This window comes from Acanthopagrus latus, chromosome 6 (genome assembly GCF_904848185.1).
Source record: "Acanthopagrus latus isolate v.2019 chromosome 6, fAcaLat1.1, whole genome shotgun sequence".
Lineage (NCBI taxonomy): Eukaryota > Metazoa > Chordata > Actinopteri > Spariformes > Sparidae > Acanthopagrus > Acanthopagrus latus.
In genome coordinates, this window is record NC_051044.1 from 4,800,487 (window position 1) to 4,828,423 (window position 27,937).

A 27,937-nucleotide genomic window follows, 5' to 3' on the forward strand; every position below is an offset into this window, starting at 1 on the left:
TGGACCAAATCACTGATCGATTGGTCGACAGATTAATAAGTAATGAAAATAATTGTTTGTGTCAGCCCAAGATGATTCACTCTGTGTTATGTGGCTCTTTGGGTTCAAACTTGCGAGTCAAGATATCAAAGTGACTAGTTGCTGTGGAAATTATGACCCACCACTTCTTTATTCTGAGACTAATTTCCTGTTTATAATTAGTCATCAGTGCGAGTGGATTTCATGGATCAGGGGATTAAATGTTTTGCCCGACCGGAACCTGAAACTTGTTCTGATGTTCGACTCTTAAAACCCTCAAACAGCCTTCAAACGAGCGAGGAGGCGCTTTTCAAAATGTCCCCGAGTACACTCAAAGTGGTCCTCACAAAGACAGATGTAAGAGTAACACACACACACACACACACACACACACACACACACACACACACACATGCTGCACAGTCAGCTGTTTACAGTGAGTGTGTGATGGGGGAGTGGAGCAGCAGAGGCCTCCAGATACACAGGATGCTCTCGTCTCTGCCTCCTTATCTCTGCCTGCCATGTGTCTGAGTGTGTGTGTGTGTGTGTGTGTGTGTGTGTGTGTGTGTGTGTGTGTGCTTACTCATGAGATGAATGTGCCAGCTGAAGTAAATATCAGTATATATTTCTGTGTTGGCAGCCAACTGATGGTGTGTGGGTGGGTGTGTGCGGTATGTGGATTTTTAGCCGTGTGTGTGTGTGTGTGTGTGTGTGTGTGTGTGTGAGGGTGTGTCCAAAGAAATATGTGTGTATCTAAGATGTTGTGTGGGTGTGTTTGTAGATGTAAGTCAAATGTCCACATACTTTTGGTCATGTACTATATCTCTATGTAGACACAAGTTCACATGAAAACATTCACACACGAAATTGTCACAAAAAAAAAAAAAAAAACAATCCTGGATCCACATCACATGTTCAATCCTTCCTTAAACTGCATAGACGCTTGTTAAGAATTCAAGATATTTTGATAATTGCCAAACAAAATGACCTCAAGCACGACCTCGGCTCATTAGGAGACGACCAGATGAATCTGTCCCTGGTGAACCTTAAAACTGGTGTCAGCGTCCCCACATCACAGCTCGTCCAGACTCGATTCCACAAAGAACACGACGGCTTGGGGATTAATTTCAAGTTCAAAGACTTCAGTCAGTGTGTATACGGTCTGGTGAGGTTTTCACACGGCATCATGGGAAATCCTCTCTGCAGAGCTGCTTTTAAACAAACGCTGCATACTTTCTGCTCTCTGCTCACGAGTATTTGTGTGTGACTCTGATGTGGCCGCGACAACGACGGAGAAGAAAAACACCAACAACAACAACAAAAAAAACACAAATCACACAGACTGATTTACAGCAGCGTGCGTCACAGGCGAGCGGTTTACTGCACGGTGTTGTCTCAAAGTCCAGCTGCTCTCAACAGTCGGATCATGTTAATGTAACAGACAGATTACATTCATCGTGTTCGGGAAAACTGCTGTCTGAGTCCAGTCGCCTCAAAATAAGTTTGACATCCGCAAACCACAGATATGCTGCATTTGTACGTTTGGTACATACTTTATCAACCTTTATGAGGCGACGTAGTTCACATTACATGTATATAAGGAGAGTTTATCATCAGGTGGTGGTGGTGTGAGCTGTGAAGGCCAACAAGCAGCACACTGCTGTTCGAGACCAGCTGACGACCAACAAAGCAGATATTTTGCGTCAAATCATGATATTTTCCCGACTCTATAAGCGGGTTTAAGGCTGAAACCTAACTCGACCTTAACCACTATCTCATTGCATGATTTTTGGAGAATGTTAAACCTAAATTCTGATTAATTTAAGGAACAAAAAACATTTTGTTAGGCTCAGGAAAAGATCACGTTGTGGCTTAAAGCACCCACCTTTATCGCCAAAAAGTCCCGACTTCTCATAAACGTATCCACTTCCGCTGGTCGCCAATTGTTCTCAACATCAGCGGTCCGCTGATATGGTACGTGCAGATTTAACATACCTTTAACCTGCAGACATGTTCAATGACGACTAGGTTGTAAGAGAACATCTTTTCTTAAATTTACAACAAAGTTGTTTTGAGAAATCTCAGAACCCAAACTAAACGTCAGCAATGTACGTTTCTGCAAACCACAGATATGTTAAGACTTTATTTCTCTTTATGTTACAACTTAATTCTTTCTATTGGTTCTTATAGTGTTCTTATGCACTCATGGTCTGGTTATGTTTTGGCACAAGAGACACTTGGCTGGGGTTAGAAAAAGTTTTGGCTTGAAATATCTGCTTTGGTTGCCACAAACATGGCTGGAACGTCTCATTAAACATAATTTGGTTTCATGCTAACAAATGTTGAAATGTCTGTCGGCGGCTTCGCTGCCTTCTCGCCCAGCTGTGATGCAACCGCCGCCTCCAGACCTGAAACTCAGCTCGACGTGCACGTAACACCGAGCTGAGAGAAGTGTCAGTACGTCACGCGAGACGCGTTCGAGTCTGAACGAATCCGTGGTTTGCAGAAACGTAAACTGACAACTTTCTATTTTGGAAAACTCTGAAGACACCCGAATGGAAAAAGCCCGAGCAAAAGAAACAAGTTTATATTTAGCATCGCTAATGTACAGTGTGTTGATTTTCTGTTGATTCAGTCAAACTTCTGACAACTTTGACCTACAAATATTTACATGTCAAAATCTTTTTGATTCTCAGCGTACATGAGCAGTATTTTTTGATGTTTCAGTGATGTGTTTCAGAGGTTTACAGCCTCTCATGTTTCATCCGAGCAACATCTTCCAAACATATAGATCCAAACGTGTAGCCGTGATGATTCTGCTTTTCAGTGTGCAGTGTTTATTTCTACAAATCACGCTGCCATCAATCAGGACGTGAGGCTGCAGGGTCGGTGATGTATGTGGTCCGACGCTGGAGCCAAGTTCTTCAGTTTAAAGCCAAACATGATACTCGCCAGGCAGAGAGGGAGGGAGGGAGGGAGGGAGAGAGGGGGAAGGGGAGGAAAAAAGAGGGAAGGAGGAGGAGAAAGGGGGCTCCTGAAACATTTACTCTGAAATTCAGAAAGAACATGGAGAAAGTAAGAAAAGTGAAAGAGAGAGTGAAAGACATGTTTAAGAGAACTGGAGGACGGTTGTTGGGAAACAGAGAGAGAAGAGAGAAAAAAAAAAGAGAAAGAGAGGAGTTTGATTTCAGAAAGGAAAAGAAAAAACAGAGAGGAAAAAGGAGGAGCTGGGGATGAAGGAGAAGAAATAGAGATAAAAAGTAGAGAAAGTGCTGAGAAAGAAAGGAAGAACATGAGAAAAACACAAGAAAGGGAAGCAAAGGAAAAACAGAGCAGATAGAAGTTAAATAATCAAGAGAGGATATAAGGAGGCGAAGAAGGAGGAGATGGAGGGAAGGAGAAATGCCACACGACGTTAATTGAAGCTGACAGATGAGAAAACAGCAGATTATCAGAGTGGGAAGTGCTGAAAGAGGAGGAGAGAAACACGAGAGAGGGAGTGGAGACGAAGCTGAGGGAGAGGAGAGGACGAAGAGGCAGAGCTGGGAACTAAAGAGTGTGACAGAGAGAGAGAGAGAGGAGGAGGAAGAGGAGGAGGAAGAGGAGGAGAAGAAGAGAAGAGGGGGAACTCAATTCACCGCCGTGGTTTCTAGACTCTCCTCTGACGTTGTTGTGAAACTCTCTGGAGCTGCTGCTGCTGCTGCTGCAGGACTGAATGCTATCAGGAGCGAGCAGGCAGCTGCCAAACCCACCGACACACACACACACACACACACACACACACACACACACACACACACTCACACACACACACACACCCCGGCAGTGTTGGATATGACTCGTCCGCGGAGGCAGCTCGGTGTGCTGGACTCACAGTGACAGTTGGGAATAACCGGTTCTTCATCCAGTCAGGTGAGTTTTAATGAGCCGATGGATCATTACGAGTTGTGTTTGCTGATCAGTGTTTATTGAGGCTTTGATCAGAAATGTGAAGTGAAGGTTTGGTTGAGGGTTTGGAGAAGGTGGCTGCCCTGAGAGGGGTGTCTGACCCTGTGTCCTCTGGGTTTGGTGGTCTAAAAAACATTACCTCGTGTTTGAGAGGGAGGTTTTCTTTAAAGTTAGATTGAAGAACCTGAGAAAATCATCAATGTTTGGAAGTTTCTATATCGAGAAGCCGGATCAGAATGACTGGACGGTGTTTTTCCCAAGATTCAGGAAGAAATCCTCAACGTGAAGCTTTGAATCAGAGCAGGACGGTCTGCAAGTTGTGGAGCTTTTGTCAGGACATCTGGGGAGAAACAGACATCCTGACAGTGATGTGGATTGAGTCTGAGTTTGGTTGAAGGTTCTCCCACAGCTGATGTAGTGGTATAAACAAAGAGCAGGAGAAGTTCCTGGACAGGCAGAAGCCGTCCAAGTCCCATGTGGACAACAGAGGTCAACGCAGGCAGCTCAGTCGCTCTACTGACCCTCTAGCATGCAAATTGTGTTAATTTATAACATACAACATCTGGTTAGAGTTTCAAAATAAAGCTAATTTAGTGTGACATATTATGACTTTTGGACTGTTTTTACCTTGTCAGCTGGTTGCAGTTTGGTTTTGTTCAGGCACAAATCTTTTCCGGTAGCAGATTACTTTTATGAAAAACTCAAATATCAGATTGCTTGAAATGAAGAACTAACATGTTACGTTACCCACAACACAGATCGTAACTCAAAGACAAATCACTCTGGACTCTTTGTCGCAAACGGGACGTGAGTTACGCTCTTCGGAGGGAAAGTCGACTGTATGACAACCGCTGCGATACGAAACCAGGCTGCTGTATCGGTGTGTTTGTAGTGTTTTTTGTCGGCACGCTTTATTTTGAAAGTCTAATCAGACACTATATATTCATGATCATTAACTGGATCCAGCACGTGCAGAAGAGAAACTAGATCTTGACCTCGAGCTTCCGAACCCTTCCGCCGTTATCGCTGAATTACATGAGATCGTCTTTCTCTTTCTGGTGTTGTTACTCTTGAAAAACAGCGGAAACACTGATTCTGCTCGTACGAACTTTGGCTGAACTCAGTTTGTGGCTCAGTTTTAGAGATTCGCTGAGTCTCTTCAGGTTTTCATCCACTGTCTGTTTTAGACACTTGTGTTGTAATCGACATGGAGCGTAGATTCAAAACAGCTGCCTCCTTCGTCTTTTCCTCGTATTTCGCCTCCTGTCTTTTGCAGATTTTGCAGCTCCTCATGTTTTACATAAACTACAATAACCTGATTACACTTAAACCCACATTTACAGGAAAGTGGTCTGTGATCAGATTTCTCCTCCACCGCCGACCGTGTTTCCAACCCCAGGCTGACATCTCGTCAGCGTGAGCGATATATCCTGACGAGTGTTTGTTTGTTTCCCTGCTTTGGACGGATGTTCGGCTGCAGAGACGGACTTTTGTTTCTGTTTCAGTTACAGACGTTGGATGTTGAGTTGAGTTTTATCCCACTGCTCTGCAGTCGGGGATTCCTTCTCTCCTGTCTTTGTCTGAAGTCTTTGTCTTTCGATATCTAGAATCCACACTGAAAACATTCCCAAACAAATCATGTTTCTCCTTTTTCATGACTTTCCTTAACATAATCTTTTCTCTCAGCTGTTAACCTCATTTATCTCCCCTCTTTCAGTCTCTTCCTCCTCTTCTCTCTTGTTTCCTCACTTGTTTCCTGTCTTTTTTGTCTCTCTTATTTTGTTTCCTCTCCTCTTTTGTTTTCTCCCTTGTTTCCTCTTTTCTCCTCTACTGTACTCTACCCCACTCTTTTGTTTCCTCTCCTCTCTTGTTTCCTCACTTGTTTCCTGCTTTGTTTCCTGTCTTGTTCTCTCTCTTATTTTCTCTCTTATTTTGTTTCCTCTCTTGTTTGCTTTCCTCTCTCGTTCCCCCTCTTATTTGCTCTCCTCTTTTGTTTCCTCTTTTCTCTAGTTTCCTCTTTTGTTTCCTCATGTATTTCCTGTCTTGTTTTCTCTCTTATTTTGTTTCCTCTCTTGTTTCCTTTCCTCTCTTGTTTTCTTTTCCTCTCTTGTTTGTTCTTTGTTTCCTGTTTTGTTTCCTCACTTGTTTCCTTACCTCTCTTGTTTCCTATCTTGTTTCCTTTCCTCTCTTGTTTTCTCACTTGTTTCCTGTTTTGTTTCCTCTCTTGTTTCCTCTTTTATTTCCTCTCTTGTTTTCTTTCCTCTCTTGTTTCGTCACTGTTTCCTCACTCTCCTCTCCTCTCCTCCTCTGTCCTCCCCTCCTCTCCTCCCCTCTCCTCTCCTCTCCCCTCCTCTCCTCCCCTCCCCTCTCCCCTCCTCTCCTTTCCTCTCTCCTCTCCTCTCCTCTCATCTCCTCTCCTCTCTCCCCCCCGTCAGATGGAGGTTTTGCTCTCAGAGTCAGATGAGCATCAGTTTCTCATGAACCCCCTCAGTGAGTGCAGCTCAAACAGACGAGCTGCCAGAGAAAACATCAACACAACAAGTCGGGTCAGGATCTGCTGCTCGCCCTTCTCCTCTCCTCCCTCCCTCCCTCTCCTCCCTCGCTCCCTCCCTCCCTCTCCTCCCTCCCTCTCCTCCCTCGCTCCCTCCCTCCCTCTCCTCCCTCGCTCCCTCCCTCCCTCCGTCCCTCCCTCTCCTCCCTCCCTCTCCTCCCTCCTCTCTCCTCCCTCCTCTCTCCTCATCTACATCTCTTCTGTTTTGTTCCGTCTCTCTGTTTTCTCTGTTTTAGTCCCCTCGTGCTGTAGTTCGAGGTTCCCTGAGTTCAAACCCAGTCCAAACTCGTGTGTGTGTGTGTGTGTGTGTGTGTGTGTGTGTGTGTGTGTGTGTGTGTGTGTCCTGGTCACAGTGGGGTGTCCGTGGGTCATTACATGGACTCAGCAGGAGGTCAGTGGTTCAATTGTGGTTGAATTAAACGCTCACACTTGTCGCTGAGCAGTGTGTGTGTGTGTGTGTGTGTGTGTGTGTGTGTGTGTGTGTCTTGTGTTCAGTAAAGTGTGAATCTGTTCCAGGTCCGCTCGTCTCGTTCTGAGTGGTTCAGACTTCATAACAATGGGTTCATCAGCGTTGAGGATGCAGACGTCCAACAAGTGAACGCGGCCCTGATGAGATTAATAGATTTTAGTCTTTGTGGTCAAATGAAGCGTGCGCTCGCTGCAGATGTTTGTTCAAGCTTTTCACTGTCACTGTGACACACACACTGACTGCAGGGGTGTGTGTGTGTGTGTGTGTGTGTTTGTTGAGACAATACAGAGTGTGTAATGAAGTGTGTAACTGCCTCTGAAAGGACGGATGGCGCGGCAGCTTCAGTCTCATAAAACATAATCAAAAGGCGTTTTTATTGGATGTTATTTGTTCTCCGTACTCTTCGTACTCTACAAAAACACAATACCAGCTTGGCATTTTCCACATAATCTCTTTTGTAATAATCAGTTTTTCTTTCCTGGAGTGTCACATGAATAAATCCTCCTGAATGCAACTGAAATGAGCAGCGTCGGAGGAGGTCGGACTCTAAACGTCAAAGCACATCTCTTCTTTTCGTTTCAGCTCTCACCCCACCGCGACTTTGTGCTTTTTCTCACCCTTAAACTGAAATTTTACACTTTCAAAACAATGTCCAGAGTTCCATAAATCTTAAAATGTCAGGAGTGTGCACAGGGAAAACATGAAGCGCTTGCAAACTGAAAAAAAAAAAAAAAGCTGTGAAGAGTACGAGGGCTTTCTTTTACCACAAAAAGTTTCCCTGATCGCTCAGTTTAAATGTCTCAATAATAATAATAAAATAATAATATAATAATAATAATAATAATAATAATAATAATAATAATAAATAATGTTTTAACTTTATGTTTGCTTTGGTTGAATCTTCTATAGGGAGCCGAAGTCACGCTCCTCCCTGTTTCCCTCATCAGACCTTCTTTTTGGAAAACTTTGTACGACTGTGAATAAAGAGAGACGAATAACTTTTGAATCACACATGTGATGTTTTGTCAATTTACAAGATCATTTTCCAACTCAATAAAGTTGAACTTTGTCATAAAACTACTGAAATATATGACTACACAGCTGACCAGCTGTCCTTCACATGACTGCAGGTGTCAATATGAGCAGATTTAAGGTGATTTTCATATTTTTTTTGTACGTTTTCTGTGTTGACGAGGCAGCCATGTTGGTGTTAGATGATATTATATAATATTTATCTGTTATACGCTATTGCTTTCTACTATCTACACGTCACAATTCAAGCAGGATCAAACAACAAAGGTCCAGTGGGGGAAACTGGAAGAAGCGTGACTTCTCTCTCGTCACAACGCTGTGCCAGCGATCTGCTTCAGTTTATGCACTTCGTTAGGTTCAGAAAACATCTTGGTTTGGCTTAAAATACCTGTTTTGGTCGCTACGATGACAGACAGAGGTGGTCCAACTTCTCGTGAAAAACAGCTGGTTTTGACGCCACGAAATCCGCTGGAAATGTCCACAGCCTTTGTTGAAAAATCCCCCCCGGGTGTCCTCACAAACATCCACTGATGTGACTCGATTTGCTTTCTGCCATTTGGCAACTTTACCGGCTTCTAATAACAAGAAGCGTAGCCGGCCGCAGACTCACCAGCTGTCTGTAGCTGCAGTCGCAGCCGACCGTTTGGTAGCGACGTTAACTCAATTTTCTGTCCTCTCTAAATTTCTCTGTCATCGCTTCTTTTAAAAAGGTCAGCAAAGCCAATTGCAGTTCAGTTTGCCAGCTGAAAAAAAAAAAGGGATGAAAAAGAGGCCGTTATTGAGGCCGAGGTCTCTGAGGAGTGGATGTAAAAATGCTGGTGTGGAGCATAAAATAGACGTCTTGGTGGAACTGGTTTTGACGAGCAGTGGGTTGCAAACCCGGGTACCAACTTCAGATCCAAACCCTTGACCTGGTCAGGATGCTGACCAGAGAGCTGACCGATTCTTTGTTTGGATGTTGGAGGAAACTGGCAGGTTTTGCAGACCCCACAACAGAAAGGCCCGGTCCCAGACGGGGTTTAGACTCTGGACCTTGATGCTGTGCTAACAGAACCGCTGCTCTGTGAAGTTTTCTCTGTGTCGCTTCTCACCTCAAATTATAAATCACCACCCCGTTAATTCAGACACATTAGAATAATTGCTGTAAACAAACAAGACTCCCGCTGAAAGGACTCGTTCTTCAGCAGCTTCCTCGCTGATATTTGTTAGAGAAATGTGTTGAGTCGCCGTACGACACAAACTAATCACGTGTTAATCAATCACTTTGTCGAGTTATGAGACCTCAGAAAGGAGAAGAAGTTAAAGTCTGTTAAATAATGAATGTTTACATATTTCCTGAGTTTGTTTGAAGTTTTTAGGGGGAAAACAACCGATGTGCAGATCGTTTTACTTTACTTTTACTTAGATTAACTGGTGGAAAGTATTTTGGGGGGAGATTTTATGGCTTTTCTTGTTTTGATTTGGGTGAATTGATCCTTTTCTCTGGAACGTAACACTGTGAAGGTCCAGCATTAAGAGGATGAGTTATATCTACATGATTAAACTGATATATCTTCTCTCTGGCTCGAGTTCATATCGAGTCACAACACTGCAGGCTGAGTGTGTGTTCGTACTGATTAATGTGGACTGTGTGTGTGTGTGTGTGAAGTTTAATGTCTGTTTATGCCGTTATTGGTGTCAAACCTTAAGTGCATCTACCTGTGTGTGTGTGTGTGTGTGTGTGTGTGTGTGTGTGTGGATTTAAAGCCTCAGTGATTTATAGAAACAAGCTCATCCTGTCAACGAAGCAGCTCTGTTACCTGATCCCTTCGCCTCCACGTATTATCGTTAAACAAACACACACACACACACACACACACACACACACACACACACGTGCTGCTTCCAATTAGTCACATGACATCATCCACTGACCACTCGACCTCGACACGCAGCCACAGACACACAAACAGAGCTTCTCACGCGTCGCGGCCTGCAGGTCTGTGAGCTCTCTGGAGGAATGATGAGCCGACAGAAGAATCCACTCCACTGCTCCAACGTGACAAACATTTCTTTTAACAAGATGGGATCGTTTAAAAAACTCATTTCTGGCAGAAGCAAAGTCTCATAAAAGCTTTATTTATTTGTTAACAAATAAAAAAAAATGGGATGACAATCGAGGGAAGCGGTCCAGAGGAGCAGATGTGATGGAAGTGCTGACACTGACGAACTGCAGCACGGTGACACGCTGAATTCTTTCCAGGAACATTCGTGGAGGCGTTCGGAGCGGGTCGGGCCAGAAGGACGATCTGTGGATCCACACAGAGCTCCTGTTTTATCTCCTGGAAAACTGTTTATTACTGAAACATCGTGATGATCTCAGCAGACGTCTTATCTTCTTCTACCTGTTGTTTCCTCTCGGGATGATCCGGCTGGTGACCTGATGAGGTTACAAAAAAAAAAAAAAAAAACAGATCATCCGCTTTGGTTTTCGCTTTCAGTGCAGTTAAAATACTTGTAAAAGCCCCAGAACAAATATTCTCTGTAGTCAAGCAAAACTCATTTCCTGTTTTCAGGGGGAAATCATCAGGGGGAAGCTCGGGGCCGACCTCCAGCGTTTTGTTTCATCATTTCCTCAAGTTTCTCTTTCATAATGAACTGAATGAATGGATGTTTTGGGGTTTTTTTTTTTTTTTTCATGGGGTGATTAAAAACAAGACAGAATTTTCATTTGTGAATGATCAGAAACAAGAAGGAGGAAGCAGGGGTACCTTAAAGCAACATAATGTAGAAATGTATATTCCTGGCCACTTCTGAAGCACAAATCTTCCACAGTTTGTCAGATGTGATGTAACATTGCGTGCTCGCTACGAACAACAGCTATCAAGTCTTGAAAACTCAGGTCTTGAAGTTAACGTGCGTGCCAAGTGTTTTGCCAAGTTTTACACAATCGTTGCACACAGCTCAGCACAGAAACGCCAAGCTGACATAACTGGAAGCAGAGACAATCACACCTGACTGTGGGAACGAGCAGGAGGATTTTGGGTTGGAGTGTCGCGTCATCTCTCGCTCCATCCTGCTTCAATTTTGCCTCCGAAGATGCCAGACGTTTAGAATAAATCATTTCTCTTAAGAAAACACGATTTTGTCTGCTCAGTTATTCTGGATGCCAGGCTACAGTTTGAGCTGAAATTAAAACAAAATGCAGATTTCTTTCTCTCCGGGGTGAGAGGTGAGCGATCTGAGTGGAGCGAGGTGAACGGACTGCAGAGCGTTATGAGCCGGAGCGAACAGAGAACGAGCAGATCTGTGATTTTAAGGTGAAACAGTCACATGCTGTATTCGCTTTCTTGCAGAGGGTTTGACGAAAAGATCGATACCATCCATTAAATCATGGCTGCAGCCAGCAGACGGTTAGCTTCAGGGAGAAACAACGAGCCTGTCCAGAGGTGACAGAATCCTCCGCCAGCAGCAGCTCCTCACTAATGAACTCTTTTCATCTCCTTTATTTTGATCCACGCAAACATCCAAAACGTTAAAACAGCAACTCGTGGTTTTGTTTGGGTTCGTGTGCCAGGAGTCACTTCTTCTCCCGGAGTCCAATAAAACCACAAGGTGTCAATTTTACACGTCGGTTTTATGATAAAACAGGTTAATTAATGAGTTTTAGAGGCGCTGCGAGGCCGATTCTGTTACCTTTGGATGGAGGCAGGCGATCGGTTTCCAATCTCCACTCAGACTCCTGGCTGACGCTTCACGTTCAGCAATCAGACGTCTCAATCTTCTCATCAAACTCGGCGCCAAAAAGCCAAATAAGTGACTCATCTGAACTGTCAAACTGTCGACTACAAACTTCTATTTGTTAAGAAACTCTTTGACGTCGGAAACCAACCGCTGGTTAATTCAAAATGACATTTGACGGCTCTGCGTGATCGCCGTCAGTTTATGATAATCTGTCCTGTGTGATCAAAACGATGAAGAGTACTTTGAGGGTTTCATGTTGCCGTTGGCAGAATTAAAGATCTCTAAATGTGCTTTATATTAATGACAGATTATTGCAGTGAGGAGGAGGAGGACGGCTGATCGCTTTCTCAAATGTGGATATCAGATTTTCATTTTGGAAAGGAAACGTTTCCATTGTTCTGCGTCTGCAGCGGTTAGAAAATATGCTTTTAGTTTTTTAAGTGGGAGTGAAGACAGACGCAGTCATCTTTTCTTTTTTTTCTTTTTCTTTTTTTTTTTTGTATCAGAATACATAAAGAGACTTTTGTATCAGGACTCTCAGGAGCTTTAACAGAAGAAAGCTGCCCACTCCCTTACTGGTTCACTCAGCTCAACTGGTCTGTCGACTGGTCCGGGTCAGACGTACCACGAGTCTCTTTCTTTCAGCAAACTGCCTGCTGACACGTTCACACACCCGTGGAAACAGTCAGGAACAGTTATTGTTCACTGAGGTTTAGAGCTCGCCATCTAAAATGTAAACCCTGACCTCAATTTGCTCCAGTTGTCTGGACCTCACCGTCATATTTTCAAATTAAAAGCCTCTGGAAACGACCCTGAAAGTCAATTTTAATGTGTCTTCTATTAGATTTAGGGCTTCCTGAGCAGTCAGACTCACACTTGGCTCATTGTGGATTTTTAACTGTTCACAGCCACTCAGATGTGTCCGGCCCCCCGTCACTTCGCTGCACTGCCCAATAAAGCAAGAATGTAGTAAAAGTCTGAAAACTCAGCTCTCTGTTTACGACCCACAGTCCCATCGTTTACTCATGTTGAGGGAAAGACTCTTTCACACAGTCTCGCACTTTTGTTTGCCAGCAGTTTGAAACAGTTGATGACGATGCGTCCAAATAAAAAGTCATTTAAATTAAAAGATTTTCCAACTTTTTCTTAAGGTCAAAATTTTACTGTTATGTTGTGACGATGCTGCTGAAAGGTTAGCTGAAAGGCACGAGAATCACCTGGGCAGGGTTAGAAAAAGATCCATGTTTTGGATTAAAACACCAGTTTTTGATCGCAACAAACTCAGCTGCAACTTCACCAGCATCCCCCGGACCTCCTGTCATAAACATGTAGTCTGAATGCGACACGACACGTACGAATGTGAACGTATCGCTGGTTTTCAGAAACGTTAACTGTGAGTATTTTATTCTTTTGCGACTGGGCTGCTTGTTACTAATAAAGCCTATAAAATGCAGTGAACTGTTCAAAGTTACAGCTGTATTACTCAACCTTGTTCTCAGTTTGTGTCTGTGAGCTTGTAAAAAGCATCACCAGAGAGACATTTCAGAGATGGTTTCATGTAAATAACTGTTTGACTGACATTTCTTTTCATACCGATTTTATTTTACGTGGAGATGAAGCCGTGTTTGTTGTCTGGTTAGAGTTTAGCCACAAAAAAAACACTTGGTTAGAGTTCAGAGAAGTTTGTGTTTTGGCTTAAAACGCCTGTTTTTTGTTGCTATAAACAGCTGGAAAGTATTAAAAATATCCTCCTTTGTCACTTTGATCAGTTGTCAGCTCGCAGTCGTCTATCATGATTTATCTCTACAAAGTTTCTGTACTTTCAAATGCATTTTTTTCCTGTTAATTCTGCACCAATCCTGAAACATTATCTTCCATGAAGGACTTGTAAGCGTGTTGATGGCATTAAGTAACTCAGTGAGTTTGTCAGCTCCTCTTCCATCCCTGACATTTTGTCACTTATATTCCCAACTCGTCAACACGCGCTTTGTGATTGTCTGACGGGTCGGCCACCATCCAAAAACTGTCAGTTTTTACAAGCTGGGAACCTTTAAACTCTCGTGTCCCTCTTGTGTCTCTGCAGAGAGAGAGAAAATATTGTTTTAAGCTCATCCAGTGAATCACCGTCCTCTCACAACACGGAGCTCGGCCTCTTTACCTCTTTATCAAAGATTAACTACAGAACAAACTCAATTGCAGGAGAACTCATTATGTCATACAGTCGCCAACGTCTCACTGGACTCTTCCACTATTTCACCAGCCAAAATATGTTTTTCAGACTATAAATAAACCTCTAAAATATACATGAAACTCCTCTCCGTTTTAGAGGTTCAGAGGATTTCTGGATAGTTACACTTTTGCAGCGTCGTCTCTATAAAGCCCGCTGAGACGTGTCAGACTGGAATGGAAGCTTGTTTATAAACCATAAAGCTGCAGCAGTCATTTATTTTATTTATTTTTAATTCACAGAAAACTTTTACAGCGGCGCACACACACACACACACACACACACACTTTGGTAGCAGCTGTTCAGCTCCCATGAGAGCTTATTATGGGCATAATGCTGAACAAGGTACAGCTTTGTGTTTCCCAGTACAGAGCAGCGCTTTGGCTGTTACTGCTGTAATAAACCTGGAGGAGAAATGACTAACACACAGAGTGCATTAGCTTAATTGATTCTGCAAACATGTAACTGCAAATGAGCCACAAATTATGTGAGTTTCATCTGTTTCAGAAAGTCTTCAGAGTAAGATCCCGCCTTCCTGACAAAAATGGGTTTTAACTGACTTTTGTAAGCCATAAAAATGAAGTAAGAGACACAAACATTAGATAATCTATGACTCTGAACGTATAGTTACATTCTCAGTTACTCGCCTGTCTGTTACAAGTGAAACTATTTTTGTAACACAGGTTTGAAAAGCTTGTGCTTCTGTGTGTCTGGACGCCTGAGATTAGCCACCATGTTGGAGGCTGCGGCCCCACGTAAACAATAAACAATGGCCGCCGCTGAGGCCGAGCTAGTGCTAATGCTAACATGGCTGTCACAGTCAGCACATCGTAACACTTGTGTATCGAGGCTGTGTTGACTGCGGTGAAAGGCAAAAACAGTGAGCTAGGCTGGGCAGCAACAGACAACCACAGTTCGACAAAACACACACAAGTAGTATAAACCTAATGTTAGCTATGGTATAAAACGAGTGAGACTCAAAAATAGCAGAATAACCAGATAAGATGGACGAGAGAAGGAGAGATAAACAACAGCTGTCCATCTCCCGGAAGTCTCAGGTGGACGTCACAGGAAGCGTCACGCCACTTTTTCAGCCATCTCCGCCAAATGTAGGCCAATAATTTGAAAAGTAAAGCAATTTCAAATGTGAAAACTGTGTTGTGAGTCAAACGTAATAATTATAATTATATATAATTCTATCAACTGAGCTGAACGGCACCTCTTGATGCTCTCCATTGCTGCTGTCCTTTCTGCTGCCGTAATATTGCTAATTTCCCTGTTTTGGGACTAATAAATTATTATCTTATCTTAAGTAAAGATATGGTGTTAAAATATGAGTAACCGTCCTAATGTATCAGATATTTAATGAACCCCAGTATCAATGTTATGGCCGTGAATACACTGAAGTATCAAAAGTCCCATGACTTTACATATAGTATGGTTCGATTAATCATGTAGATAAATAAATACAAACTCTGAACTTTTTACTCCATTACATTTATTTTATTGACAGTGAAAATGTTGAATATCAGATCCAATGAGCAGCTGAATAAACAGTATACAGAACATACATACATGTAAACATAAACAGGGTTGGAATGGTTACTTGTAAAATGAACTCAGATACACTTACTAATCACCCCAAAAACAAAAACAAAAAGTGCCCAAAACTCGTACTTCAGCTAAAGTGAAGGTATCAGGTTAAAAGTGTCTCATACAACACACACACACACACACACACACACACACACACACACACTTCAGTCCTCTCTTTGGGGTCAAACTCTGGAGGGTTCATCCAGGCTCCACGCTGATCTACACGAGTCTCAATGTGACACAAACACACTGACGCTGCAGCACTCCACCGCTCAACACTGGCAACCACCCAGAGGTCAAAGGTCAGACTCGTGTTAAGCAGGGGTGTGTTCGGAGCACAAACCAGATGCAGTCACCCTTTAAACTGACGACTAGTCCCTTATCCACACATCCAGACCGACATTAACTTGTAGTTTTGTCGGTGTCAAGTGATGAAGTTGAAGGTTCACGCTCTGTAGGATCTGTCTCTTTAGCTGCTAAATGCTTCACTTTGTTAATCAGCTAAGTCTCTCACTGATTCTGTCGGCTGTCAGCTTGTTAGCAGGAAGTGTAGTCTGTTTTTGTTTTTTGTTTTTTTTACAAGCTCTTCTCTGAAAACAGCTTCCTGCCTCCACAGAACACGTGGCTCAAAACAGAAAAGTCGTGGCAGATAAACAAAGAGCTGAAACTCGCTATAAATCTCCGTAAAAGTCGAGCGGAGCTGCAGATTCAGCCGATGATTAAACCTTTCACATCATCATATTATACATTGTCAGTATAAAAGTGCTGAATACAGCTGCTTCAAGCAAAAATCAGAGACTGATGTTGTTCTTAGATTCATTTTTTAAAAGACTTTATTGACTTTGAAAGCTTTTTCATGAGCCCAAACGATACAGACGAGATGTACGTTCTGTGGAATCCACCTCACCGTCCAACATCAACACTGAGCTCTAAATATCTGCATGTTTGTGTTTTTATCATTTCTCAGCATGCGGCCTGGTCCCCCTGTACGAGCCCTGGAGCTTCTCCCTGCTCAGCACTGATAGAAGATAAAGTCCAGTGTGTCGGCCGGACATGCAGAATATAACACAACACTCCCAAACTGAACAAACCGAGCAGGTTTACAGAGACACGTACGCAGGGTTAATCTGAAAATTAAGCTTTTTCTATGTGTTTGGGCCTCCTGGAAACACGTTACGGCATCTCAGGTCACTGGAAACCAATATCATCAGCACCATCAATCATTTTGAGGGGAAAAAATCAGAGGTTAAGTCACAAAATGTAGATACGTTGGGTTTTAGTGTGTTTCATCAAGATCATTTGAGAGGGAAGAACCATCACTCTGAGTGTTTTTTTTGTAGTCTCAACACCTCCAGCAGAGTGATGTATGTGATTTTCAGGAGAACCACTTCACCGTGTCAGAACCAGCAGGAGCTCAGGAGCTTCTCGTCGTGATGTCGGACCACTGCTGCATTTGTTTGAGTGCCAGGTGCAAGAAGTCAGGCGTGTTTGAGCTCCCGCTGAAACGGGTTTTCAAGGAGAGTCCTGGTTCGTTTGAGGAGAAAGGGAACCGCAATGAATCACAATCGCTGTGTCTCGTGTTGTGTCTTTGGGGCGCGTTTCCACGTTGACCGTCTGAGCCCCTCGCTGAGTCGGGACCCCCCCCAACAACTGTCATTTGTCAGAGTCAAATGCTCACGGCCTCGGGAGGCAGAACAAGAATTTCCATTTCACACTTGGGTGGAATTCCAGATTGGCTGAGCTCACCCCACAGGGCCCTTTCAATGGCCGACATTATGCCAAGCAAAGTCAATCATGCGAAAGGAAAACACGGGCGAAAGTCTTCCTGCGTGTACCGAACGTAGCTCCACTGTTCAGTTTCAGGCATTCAGCCTGAACTTCTCCCATCAGGGTGAGTTATGCCGAGTGAAAAAACGCGAGAATAAATCTTCATCCTCCTCGTCCAAGTGGCCTTAAAACAATACGAAGAAGTTGCAAAATCACACAAAGTGCAATGATATAAATCATACGAGAGAGGAGACCTTTTTAAGGCTCGAATCTGACGGCAGCCGACTGGTGTTTTTACCCACAGTGCCTCACAGTGTTACGAGTGCATACGTTCAACTCAGCCCCCCTGCGGTCCTGGCAGCGGTCCATGTTCGGACCCAGATTTTTCCAAAACCTTCTCCTGCTGATCCACAGGGAGTCTTGTCTTTGCGGAGCCCCCCGCATGCTGTGCCACATATATGCTCTCTGCTCATTTTTCAGATATCCGGTTACACTTGTGCACAGCCATAACTGGGTCATCGGAGCGAAAAGCAGGAATGAAAGCAACATTATACAGAGAGAGAGAGAGAGAAAGGGGGTTAAAGGAAGTGAAAGAGAAGGCGGGTCGATGTTATAGTGCAGGTCTGAATGTAAAGCACACAGTGTAGTTAGATAATCACCTCCATGTGCAGCATGGAGGGATCTGGGAGCGGCAGTCTGACTGTCATCAGTGACTTTTTGTGTGAATCCCAGCTGCGAGCCGAAGCGTCCACAGGCACTTCAGGCAAATAATTTAAGGTGTTGACTTGCTGTGGATTGTATAATTTAACGATTATCAGGTCAGAAATCTAAAACAGTGTGTCAGTTGTGGCTAAAATGTCTGGAAACAGCGCTAATATTTAGATGACACAAGGAAGAGAAACACTTTGACCCTTTTCTCCCATAAATTGCAGGTTGCAACGAAGAAAAACAAACGTCTTACTCGTCGGGACTGTGAGTTGTGTTTCTCCCGATGTTTGCCTGCATACTTAACACGACCTGAAGAATTAAGATGTATTTCCACTTGGTGGCGGATGTTTGAGCAATTACAAGTTCACCGTGTAAACATAACAACATAACAGTCTAGCTGGTCTATAGAGTCCAATCTCCAGAGACCCTGCTGCGGATCACACTGGGTTCTGGCTGGTCCAGACGTGGAAACAGGACGTCTGATGGCGTCCTGCGACGTCTGACAGGGGATCATTTGCGTCCCATCTCTTACAAGGTGGCGTCTCCATGCATGGGACTTGTTCGGGCACATCCCATAATGCTTGATCAGATTGGGATACAGTGAATTTTGGAGGACGGGTCAACAAATCTTTGTCACGTTCGTCGGGGCATTCGACCACACCAGCCATTAGGGGGAGTACTTGGCAGCATCAGTGATTTGGTGTGTGGTGCGTCGCTTTGTAACGAGATGATCACCTGTTCGTCCTTTCAAAAATGCTGCAGCTGATCGACGTTGAACCAGAGAGAAACTGCAGCTCTTTGAATAAAATCTGCTGTTTTAATAATTCAGCACTGTTATTGGCTGATTTCCTGGAGAGAAAGAGACAAATGAGAACGTATGAATGAGATCTCAGTCGACTCTAACGAGCCAATCAGACACCAGCTTCAGATCGCTGCTGCTGCTCCGAGACTGAACGCATCAACATCCAGAGTGTGAGAAGTGATAGTAGAGTGTGTGTGTGTGTGTGTGTGTAGAAGTTGTTCTTTGCTGGATTTGAACCCGCTGGCCCGACTCCCTACAGGGCCACAGGGTATCAAATACAACACACACACCGACAGGTTCTCACTGTGATCTTTATTCTTGTTTTCGTGTGTGTGTGTGTGTGTGTGTGTGTGTGTGTGTGTGTGTGTGTGTGTGTGTGTGTGTGTGTGTGTGTGTGTGTGTGTGTGTGTGTGTGTGTGTGTGTGAAGCCTGAGAATTTCAAAACAGAAAACCAAAGGACAGAATAAATCCACCGTAATGCAGCAGGTGGACGGACACACGACTTGTTTCATCTTTTGCCTTTTCTCACACTTTAAATGCAGCTTTTAAAAACAACACCATCAGTTACAACGTTCTGTACTGTGAGCACCTGATGTTTCTATTTGTGTCTGAACATCGTGGCCCCTCTGTTTACTGCACTCAAACAGGAGATGTAAACTGCACAACTTCCTGTTTAGGAGACATTTCCTACCTATTACCCCCTTTTCTACTGGTCAAAAATCCACTAAAACCTGGATCAGGATCAGAAAGAGCAGCAGAGCTTCTGTCTGATTCTCTGTTAAGGTCTGCAGCACAGCTCACCTCGAGGCGTAATGCTCCTCACCTCTCTTAAGCCTTTTACAAAGGGCGTCGTCACGCCCTGATGAGCTCATTAATTAGGAGCACCTGCAACAGCTGAACTGATCTGAATCCACTGCAGCCTGTGCAGAGGGATCTGAGAGACTCTGCTTAAATAAAGAGACAGAAGTGTTGTACAGCTACAACTGCTGGATTCTTAAATAAAAATTTTTTAAAAAAGTTTATTTTAACTGGAGATCTCATCAGATCCTTTAAGTAACTTTCAGGCAGTATTTTAAAGTTGTAACAGCTGGAAGACCCCGAGGCTCCATAAAGACGTGCAAAGTGCATCCGTCCTCATCTCCTGCTGAATCCATCAGACGGAGCTTTTTTTTTTTTCTTTTTTTTTAACTGAGAAGGTTAAAACATAAGCAGACGCCTCAGAGACGTGCTGTTGAGTCCATTGTGCCACTAATGAAAACCCTTTGGAGTCATCAAAAAATGGAAAGCGCACAAAGTGGGCAAGAAAAGGCAAAGAAGAGAAATAGATTGCAGGCAGACGAGTAAATAAACCATGAAGAGGTTGATCGTGAGGAGGCAAAACGAGAGCTGAGCAACTAAAACTGTCACGATTTCTGCCGCCCAGGCCCGCGAAAGTGACCTACGCCACGCAATGTCGACATTTTCTCTCTTTCTTTCCCCTTTTTCGAGCGCACAAAGAATCTTGGGATATGTGAGGCCACGAAGGATCGTAGTGGTGAATCCTCCAAAAAGAGGGAAAAGAATTCCACATTCGGAGGAGCCTTTAAATTGGGACATCCTTCGCGCTGCGTTGTGACGTAATTGGCCTTCAAATGCTCCTCCGAAGGATGCAGACGCTGGATTGGGACACAGCAATAGACAGAGGTTGATTAGAGGGAACGAGGGACAAGCAGGTGGTGATCAGCTGATCAGTGTCTGACAAGAAAAGACGTTGCCACAGAGAAGAATTGGCATCATCTTGAATTAGAGATTTACAGAAAAACAGACTAAAATTAATATATTTTAGCCTGATTTCAATCTTATAAAACAGGTCTAAGTGATGTTTAAATACTGTGAAATGCTGCCATACATCAGGAGCAGTTTGGGGTTCAGCATCTTGCCCAAGGACACTTCGACATGCAGACCAGGGGAATAGAACCAGCGACATCCGACAACAAGGCGCTGCCTCTGCCCCTGAAAACATTTGGACAACTTCTTCTAGGATGAAAACATCCAGGAACTCAGTTTTTAGAGATTTTATTGAAACTCTGACACCAACGTTCGCTTTCTATCTGGGTCTGATCAGCTTATATATCAAACAGCATCATCAAGAGTGAAGTTTTCGAGGAGTATATGTCACTATATAAGAAGTCTATGATAGTTTATAGACAATCTGCTTCCTGTTTACACGACCACATGCACATCAAGCATCAGTTAGTTTGGACAGAATTGGGCTGAGAACGCTCGTACCGATACCGATATCGTTTGGAACGCGTGGACTCGGCCACGTCATCAGAAAATCGTTGACATATTTCAGCTTTAGATTTTTAACAAACGTCCACCCGGTAGTTGAGATGAATCTGCACGATGTGCTGCATCAGAACCTCTGGGTCTCGTATAACACATCTGCTGTGAGCATCTTCTCGTCCAGGTTTCTGCTGAATATATTAACTTATTAAATCAACAGACTGCAAGAGGTCTTGCAGCACACGGGCAGAAGAAACCGGCAGACGCTTCAGACTCAGCGCGCTTCAGACGGTCATTCATCTGAGCAGAGTTGTCTCAGAAGAGTTGTCAGAGCGCTGCGGTAGTCAGACAGCGACTGGAAGATATGTAAAAACGTCAGGTTTGGTTCCAGGATGTTTGTCAAGCACAACACAGTGAGTTATGTTCAAGAGCTCTGGAGAAACGTCTGTAAAAGTGTGCGTCTGTACAGCTATGCTATATATATATATATATCTGTGTGTGTGTGTGTGTGTGTGTGTGTGTGTGTGTGTGTGTGTGTGGTACAGCCTGTTTGCTGCTCAGTTTAAGTGGTGTTGACAGCAGCCTAATGGACGAGGCGACCGCGGAGAGTTGCCGTGATTACAAACCCAGAAGTTTTCTCTCATCATCCTCCTCTTCCTCTCTGTTTCCTCCTCACATCTCAGAGAGAGAGAGAGAGAGAGAGAGAGAGAGACGTATCAGCAGAGACTTGTCGATGCACAGCGATGTCTCGTATCTGTCTTTTGTCTACAGAGACAAAAACACACACAGAGGCGGATGAGAGATGGATGAAGAGAGGAGTAAGAATGGGGGATTCGCTCTTTCTCTCCTTTCTGCAGTGGAAATTTAAAAAAGACCACAGAGAGAAAGAAATAAATCACGAATGAGCTTCAGAATGAGAAAAATCATGTGCAGAGAGACACACGACGTCCACGTCTACTGAAGACGACACCGACTCACGTCTGCGCTCACTTTCTGTTTCTATTATTGTGTCGGCCTGATTGTCGCTGCTGTCATTTCACTACGGTGGTTTGTTCTGTGGACCTCGCGTCTATCGTGTCCTCCACTGGAAGACGGATCCTTCATCTGTCGCTCATCTTGGTTCACCGCTTTCTTTCTTGGAACCACTGGTAAAACAATATTCCCACTGAAGAGTCCAGTAATAAAACTGTTAAATCTGATTTTTGGTGCTTTTTGTGAGTTGATATAAATGTAACTGATTGTGTTAAACAGGAATATGACGACGTCTCATATCGATCGCAGGCTCCTGAATCACATCAGACTTTGAGATATCGGCAAATATCGTATCGTTGTCCAGAGAGTTGATATAATATCATATCGTGATGAGACTCTGTGATTTACACACCTGTTCCCCTGTTGGCTACATGCTTACAGGACACGACCCAACAATTCATCAATCATTCATCCAATCAGTTTTGGATATAATTCACCTTTGCTCGTTGATTTAAGTGGAGTGAGCAAAATAAATAAGAACACATGATGCGACATCCAGAACTATAGAGATAAGTCATGTTCTGTTGATAATGATGTGTATTACATTTATAATGTTTGTTGATGCTGTTGATGCTGTTCTTTATATTACGTAAAGGTCCTGCGGGGTGACTGTGAACATGTAAAACCTGCTCTGGAGTCTTAAACGGTTTGGTTTTGGTTTAAACGAGCCTGTTCGTGTGCTTCCGTCGGATCACTGTGTCGTTTGTACGATCAGGACCGATGATAAATTGACTCGACTCGACGTATAAACGTGGTTTGTCGTGTCTTTTTTTGAACAGCAGAAACCAACAAGTTGTCACTTCTTCTTGTTTCAGAGCGTTCAGTGAAGATGAAGTGACGGCCTGCAGACCCGCCGACGACCTCACAGCTCGGATGTTTCCGTCGGACGAAACTCAACAGAAAAGTGAGTGACTCGTTTCTTATTTCTGCTTCTTTCTTTTTTTACGTCTGTGAACCTCAGCGAGTTGCGTCGAGGTCGGGAGATTCCTTTCCTGCGATTTCTCAACACTTCAGTTCTCACTGAATCTCTGAGTGTCTGTGTGATGGAAGTCTGATAAACATAAACAGCCTGAAGTGTGTAATCTGCATCTGGGATGCCGACATTTTCTGCGGACATAGCTCGCATAACTGCACACTCAGCTGTTTATTGATGACCGTAATCAGATAAGGATCACGATGGTCGACGTACCAGAACACACAGATGTGGACGGTCACTGTATCTGTCTGTACGAGTGTGTCGGAGTCGGCAGATGTTTTTCATCTTCAGTTGAAGTGCTGTGTGTGTGAACATCTCAGTGTTTGTGCATGTGTGTGTTGGAAGGTCCAGATGTTTGTATCGTTTGAGGACTGCGAGTGTGTGTGTGTGTGTGTGTGTCGGAGAGAGAGAAGAGCCCAGATGTTTGTATCTCCTCAGGAAAAACAGAGATGTGCGCCGTGAGTGAAGAGTTCATGTCAACAGATTTAAGGGATTCGGTTACTTTAGAGGCTTTTAATCTTCGCTCCGGCTCGGCCTAAACACACAGGAAACCTGGATATCACCACATAACACAACACACCGCGGGGGCGGAGGAGAGAGGGGGGACAAATAAAGTGATGGAAGCAGGAGAGATAAAGAAATCTGAGAAAATGGAAAAAAAAAAAGTGGGAAGAGGAGACGCTCGAGCGATGTGAAAAATGAGGAGCCGGAGAAGCGACAGCTGCAGAGGAGGACGACTCCTCCGACACTTTCTCTCTCTCCTTTTCCTTCAACCTACACCTTTTTTTTTTTTTTCTTATTTCCTGTGGAAGAAGTGAACACTGTCTGTCCTCCTCTGTCTCCCTTTTCAACTTTACTTTGTTTTTTTTTTAACCTACTGTACAGTTGTACTCGTTCCTGAAGACTTTGAGGAAAAATCACTTACTGGCTGCAAACAGCAAATGGAAAGACGTGTTTCACCTCATAAAGTGGTGTGTTAAGAATATTTTTGAGGTTGTTTATTCATTCAAATAACTCACTCTCTTCTCAGTGGTATTATATTGAGGTCAGTTTTAATTCATACCTGCTGCATTAAGTTAAATGTTAAATACTTTCAACCAAATTAAAGAAAGGAAAGTCCGTTCTGGAGGAAGTTACCGACACTTTGTGTTAGAATATTGGGCCAAAAACCCAGAATATACTTTGCTACCTTCAAGTGATGTAAAAGCAAATCTTAACTTGAACAATAATACTTTAACAGAACAAATGTGATACAGTAATAGGAAATCTAGTTGGCTGCAGTTGGCTCAATTTTCATTAAAACTGCACAACAATCTACAATTTTATCACATAAAATATTCTCAGAAGTGAAGTTGGTGTCGAAATAAGTATGAAAAGTGGTTGCAATGCATTCTGGGCCAATTCTTGCCAGCGTGGTACACATAAGGATATTTTTCAGATACACAAAATATGCAAACTGTGTGAACGTTGAAGGAAGGCGATTTTGAACACACTGTGTCTGAGAGAAACAGATTTTTTTGTGCCTGGAAAAAAAATATATATATTTTTTTCAATGATGCATGAAAAACAGCTTCAAAACAAACAAAGTTTGACATTTCTAATGGAGATGTTCGGACTCTTTTCCTAAACCTAACCAGAACAGAACAGGCAGAACACAAGACTGAAAAAGCTAAAGAAATGTTAAGTTTCAACATGAACGTGGTTTTACAGATACGTACAATACCAACATTTGTTCTGGCGATCGGGTTTGTTGTGCCTGTTATGATAAAGACTCCCCGAACATCCTCACATCACATTTCCCCCCCCCGAAGTCGTTTGTGTCTTCTGTCTTTTCCAACACGCCCGTCCTCGTCTCTCCTCTCCAAACTAAATCTAAACATTTGGACAGAGCAGAATGTTGAAAGCTGGTGTTAACAGAGCTGCGGAGCTAATTCACTCTCTTACAACAACAATCGATCAGATGACCTGAAAACAAAACCTCGTCATACCACGGCGATGTGTTATCAGCGGTTATAAATCAAAATGCCGTAAGATGTTTGTTTTGTCCAGCAGCCACTGAATACCACAGCGACTCTGTCAGGTGTGATTATATTCATACTATTTATACCATGATCGTCCCGTCGTCCTCGACCTTTGACCTTCTGATGTCTCAATTCAGAACTTCACCACGAGGTTTTCAGCGTCAAGGCGTACCCAGAACAGCTCAGGAAGAAAGATAAACAGAAGGCCGCGATGCAACAGCGATGTGGACGACCAAGGAGGAAATTCTGTCCACACCCGTCACGTCAGTGTTTACAGAAAGCCCGTCCTCTTACAAAATGTTTTTATAATCTAGTTTACTTGGACAAAAATTGTAATAAATGCCAGAATTTTTCTTCTCTCCGGTCCAGAGGCCCGAACCCTGACGCAAGGAAAACTCCAGGGATCATAAAGTTGAGGGGGGACGAGCTCACACGAGGCACATTTGACCCGCAAAGTTTTTTTGACTAACGTGGGCGCTCTGCACTCTTTCTTGGCCCCGGCATGGTTGGAAGAGGCGCTTCATCACATTATCGATGTTCAGATTAACGTAGAGCAACAGAGGGTTTAATTTTCCGGTCTGATCATCACCGTGAAGGACAAGTTGTTGGTCAAAGATTTGATTTGTTGGAATAAAAATGTTTGGGGTTTGTTGAGAGTGACCAGCTGCTGAACACAAATACATTAAGGAATGGCCACTGTGTTTGGAATGTGTGTGTGTGTGTGTGTGTGTGTGTGTGTGTGTGTGTGTGTGTGTGTGTGTGTGTGAGCGCACCTCATTACAGAACAGCATAGTTCTTCACCCTCGGGGGACGTGAGGTCATCAGCGACCTCTGACCTCTCTGAAATGAGCCAATCACGTGTCGGCTGGGGGGGGGGGAGCCAGAGGTGACGAGTGCCAGAGACGATCTGAAACTGCAGGAAAAACAACTTAAAGGGACAGTCCGCCACATCCAATAAACAGGAATACACATTTTTCCTCTCACTTTTAGTTCTTTTAACACATCTGGATTGTTTTTTTGTTTTTTTTGGTGTACGCACTTTTGATTCTGGCATGAACTTAATCCCTGATCAACAAACGCTTTAATCAGATTATTTCTGTTTTCTCTCGAATCCTTTTGATCCAACGATTTACGACGACCGACCTCGCTGGTACGACTCTCCGCAGAGAGAGATTTGTTCGTTTGCCGCTCGTAATAAGATAAAAGATGTTCTGCGGGTTTTGTTTACTTGGAAATTGCGCAGAGTCTCCGAGGAGCGTTCAGAGTAATTTAAAGCTGCCGTTTCATGATCACAGATGATCTGTGAGCCGGAGAGAGAGAGAGAAGAGAGGAGGGGAGGAGGAAAAAAAACACAAAGGCGAGGGAGACGAACCAAAAGCAAGAGGACAGATGGGACGAGGGGCACGAGATAACATAAAACATGTTTCCAACCGACGGAGAGACTTCAGAAACACACACACACACACACACACACACTCTGGACCCAGGAGACTGAGGATGTACATACAGAATGTTCCTCTCTCTTGTTTTTGTCGTGTTTCATCAAACATAAACACAAACTGAAGCTGTTTCCTATATCGGGAACATGAACACACACACACACACACACACACACACACACACACACACACACACACACACACACAGGCGTTTACAGTAGTTTTGTAGAGAATATGAGGATGTTTTGTGTTTACATGATCTTTAGATTAACTACAGACAACGACTGTGTTTGATGAAATCTGTCATTTCAGATCCGTCTGAACTTGGAGCGTTTTAGTAATTACACCGAGTCGTCTTTGGTCTTTGTGGTAATAATGAGCAGAACGAGCTCTCTGAGTTTGTTATTTGTTTGTTCATGAGTCAGTCGTCGTTATAAATATTGATAGGACAGTAACACGGCATCATCGGAGGAAACAGGTTCACAGTTTTTCTTTCTAAAGCACTGCAGGTCGATGATTTAGAGGCAGTTAAGGGAACGTGACATTCATGAAGATGGATGAGACGATGAAACGCAGCAGGTGATGTGATGGAGTCAGGTGTGAGTGTCACCTGAGACTGTGAGGCGACTGTCAAACCACCGACAACTTAAACAACAAACCAGCGCTGTCATTTTTTCTGGCGAGGACGGGTCGCTGATGTCGATCGTTATGAGCGAGTTGAGAAAGAGTCGGTTCGTTCCAGTGTTTCTCGCGTGAGGCCAGATGATTTTCCAGGGTTTCCCAGGCCTCTTGAGCTATCAATTTGCGTCTCACACACACACACACACACACACAAAAAGCGTGGGTTTGATGGCTACGGCCCCACAGCGACTGAGAGCAGGAACTGATCATTACAGAGGCAAGACCAGGCGAACGAAAGAACCGAGGCTAATGAGACCGAACTGAAGGAGAGTGATTACCAACGAGACCACATTCACTATGTGACACCACCACACCCCGAGAGGAGGGGAGCCAATCAATTCCTCATGTACTAAACTCTGTGTGTGTGTGTGTGTGTGTGTGTGTGTGTGTGTGTGTGAGCGTAAACATTTAAGTGGTCGACGTGCTCCTTTGTGTGTGCAGATGTGTGTACTTGTGTGTGTCTTTGCCACCGCAGATGATCTACAGGCCCCTTGTGAAGGTCTGCTGCATGCTACAGCCAGACCAGACACACACAGACACACACACACAGACACACACACACACACACACACACACACACACACACACACACACATACGCCCCAACACCTCCCACCTCCTCACCACATGGGACCCCGTAAATCACTTGCAGGTCAAGGCTAATTTTTTAAGACCAGATCTCA

At 43.8% G+C, this 27,937-nt stretch overlaps 1 protein-coding gene and 1 long non-coding RNA gene across 2 annotated transcripts in view; one reads left to right on the forward strand and one right to left on the reverse strand.

Moving 5' to 3' along the window:
- The first annotated feature begins 2,822 nt into the window (after positions 1-2,822).
- The window catches only part of ripor3 (RIPOR family member 3), a 55,385-nt gene continuing 30,270 nt past the window's right edge, over positions 2,823-27,937 (forward strand). Inside the window, exons 1-2 of the mRNA XM_037099763.1 lie at positions 2,823-3,930; positions 22,954-23,042. The gene's annotated coding sequence lies outside the window, so the exon portion shown is untranslated. The remainder of the gene's footprint in view (positions 3,931-22,953; positions 23,043-27,937) is intronic.
- LOC119020461 lies at positions 10,117-26,442 on the reverse strand. Its single transcript, XR_005075325.1, has 3 exons — positions 25,909-26,442; positions 10,403-10,437; positions 10,117-10,306 (listed from the first exon to the last, which is right to left on the reverse strand). It is a non-coding gene; the product is annotated as an uncharacterized LOC119020461 (long non-coding RNA).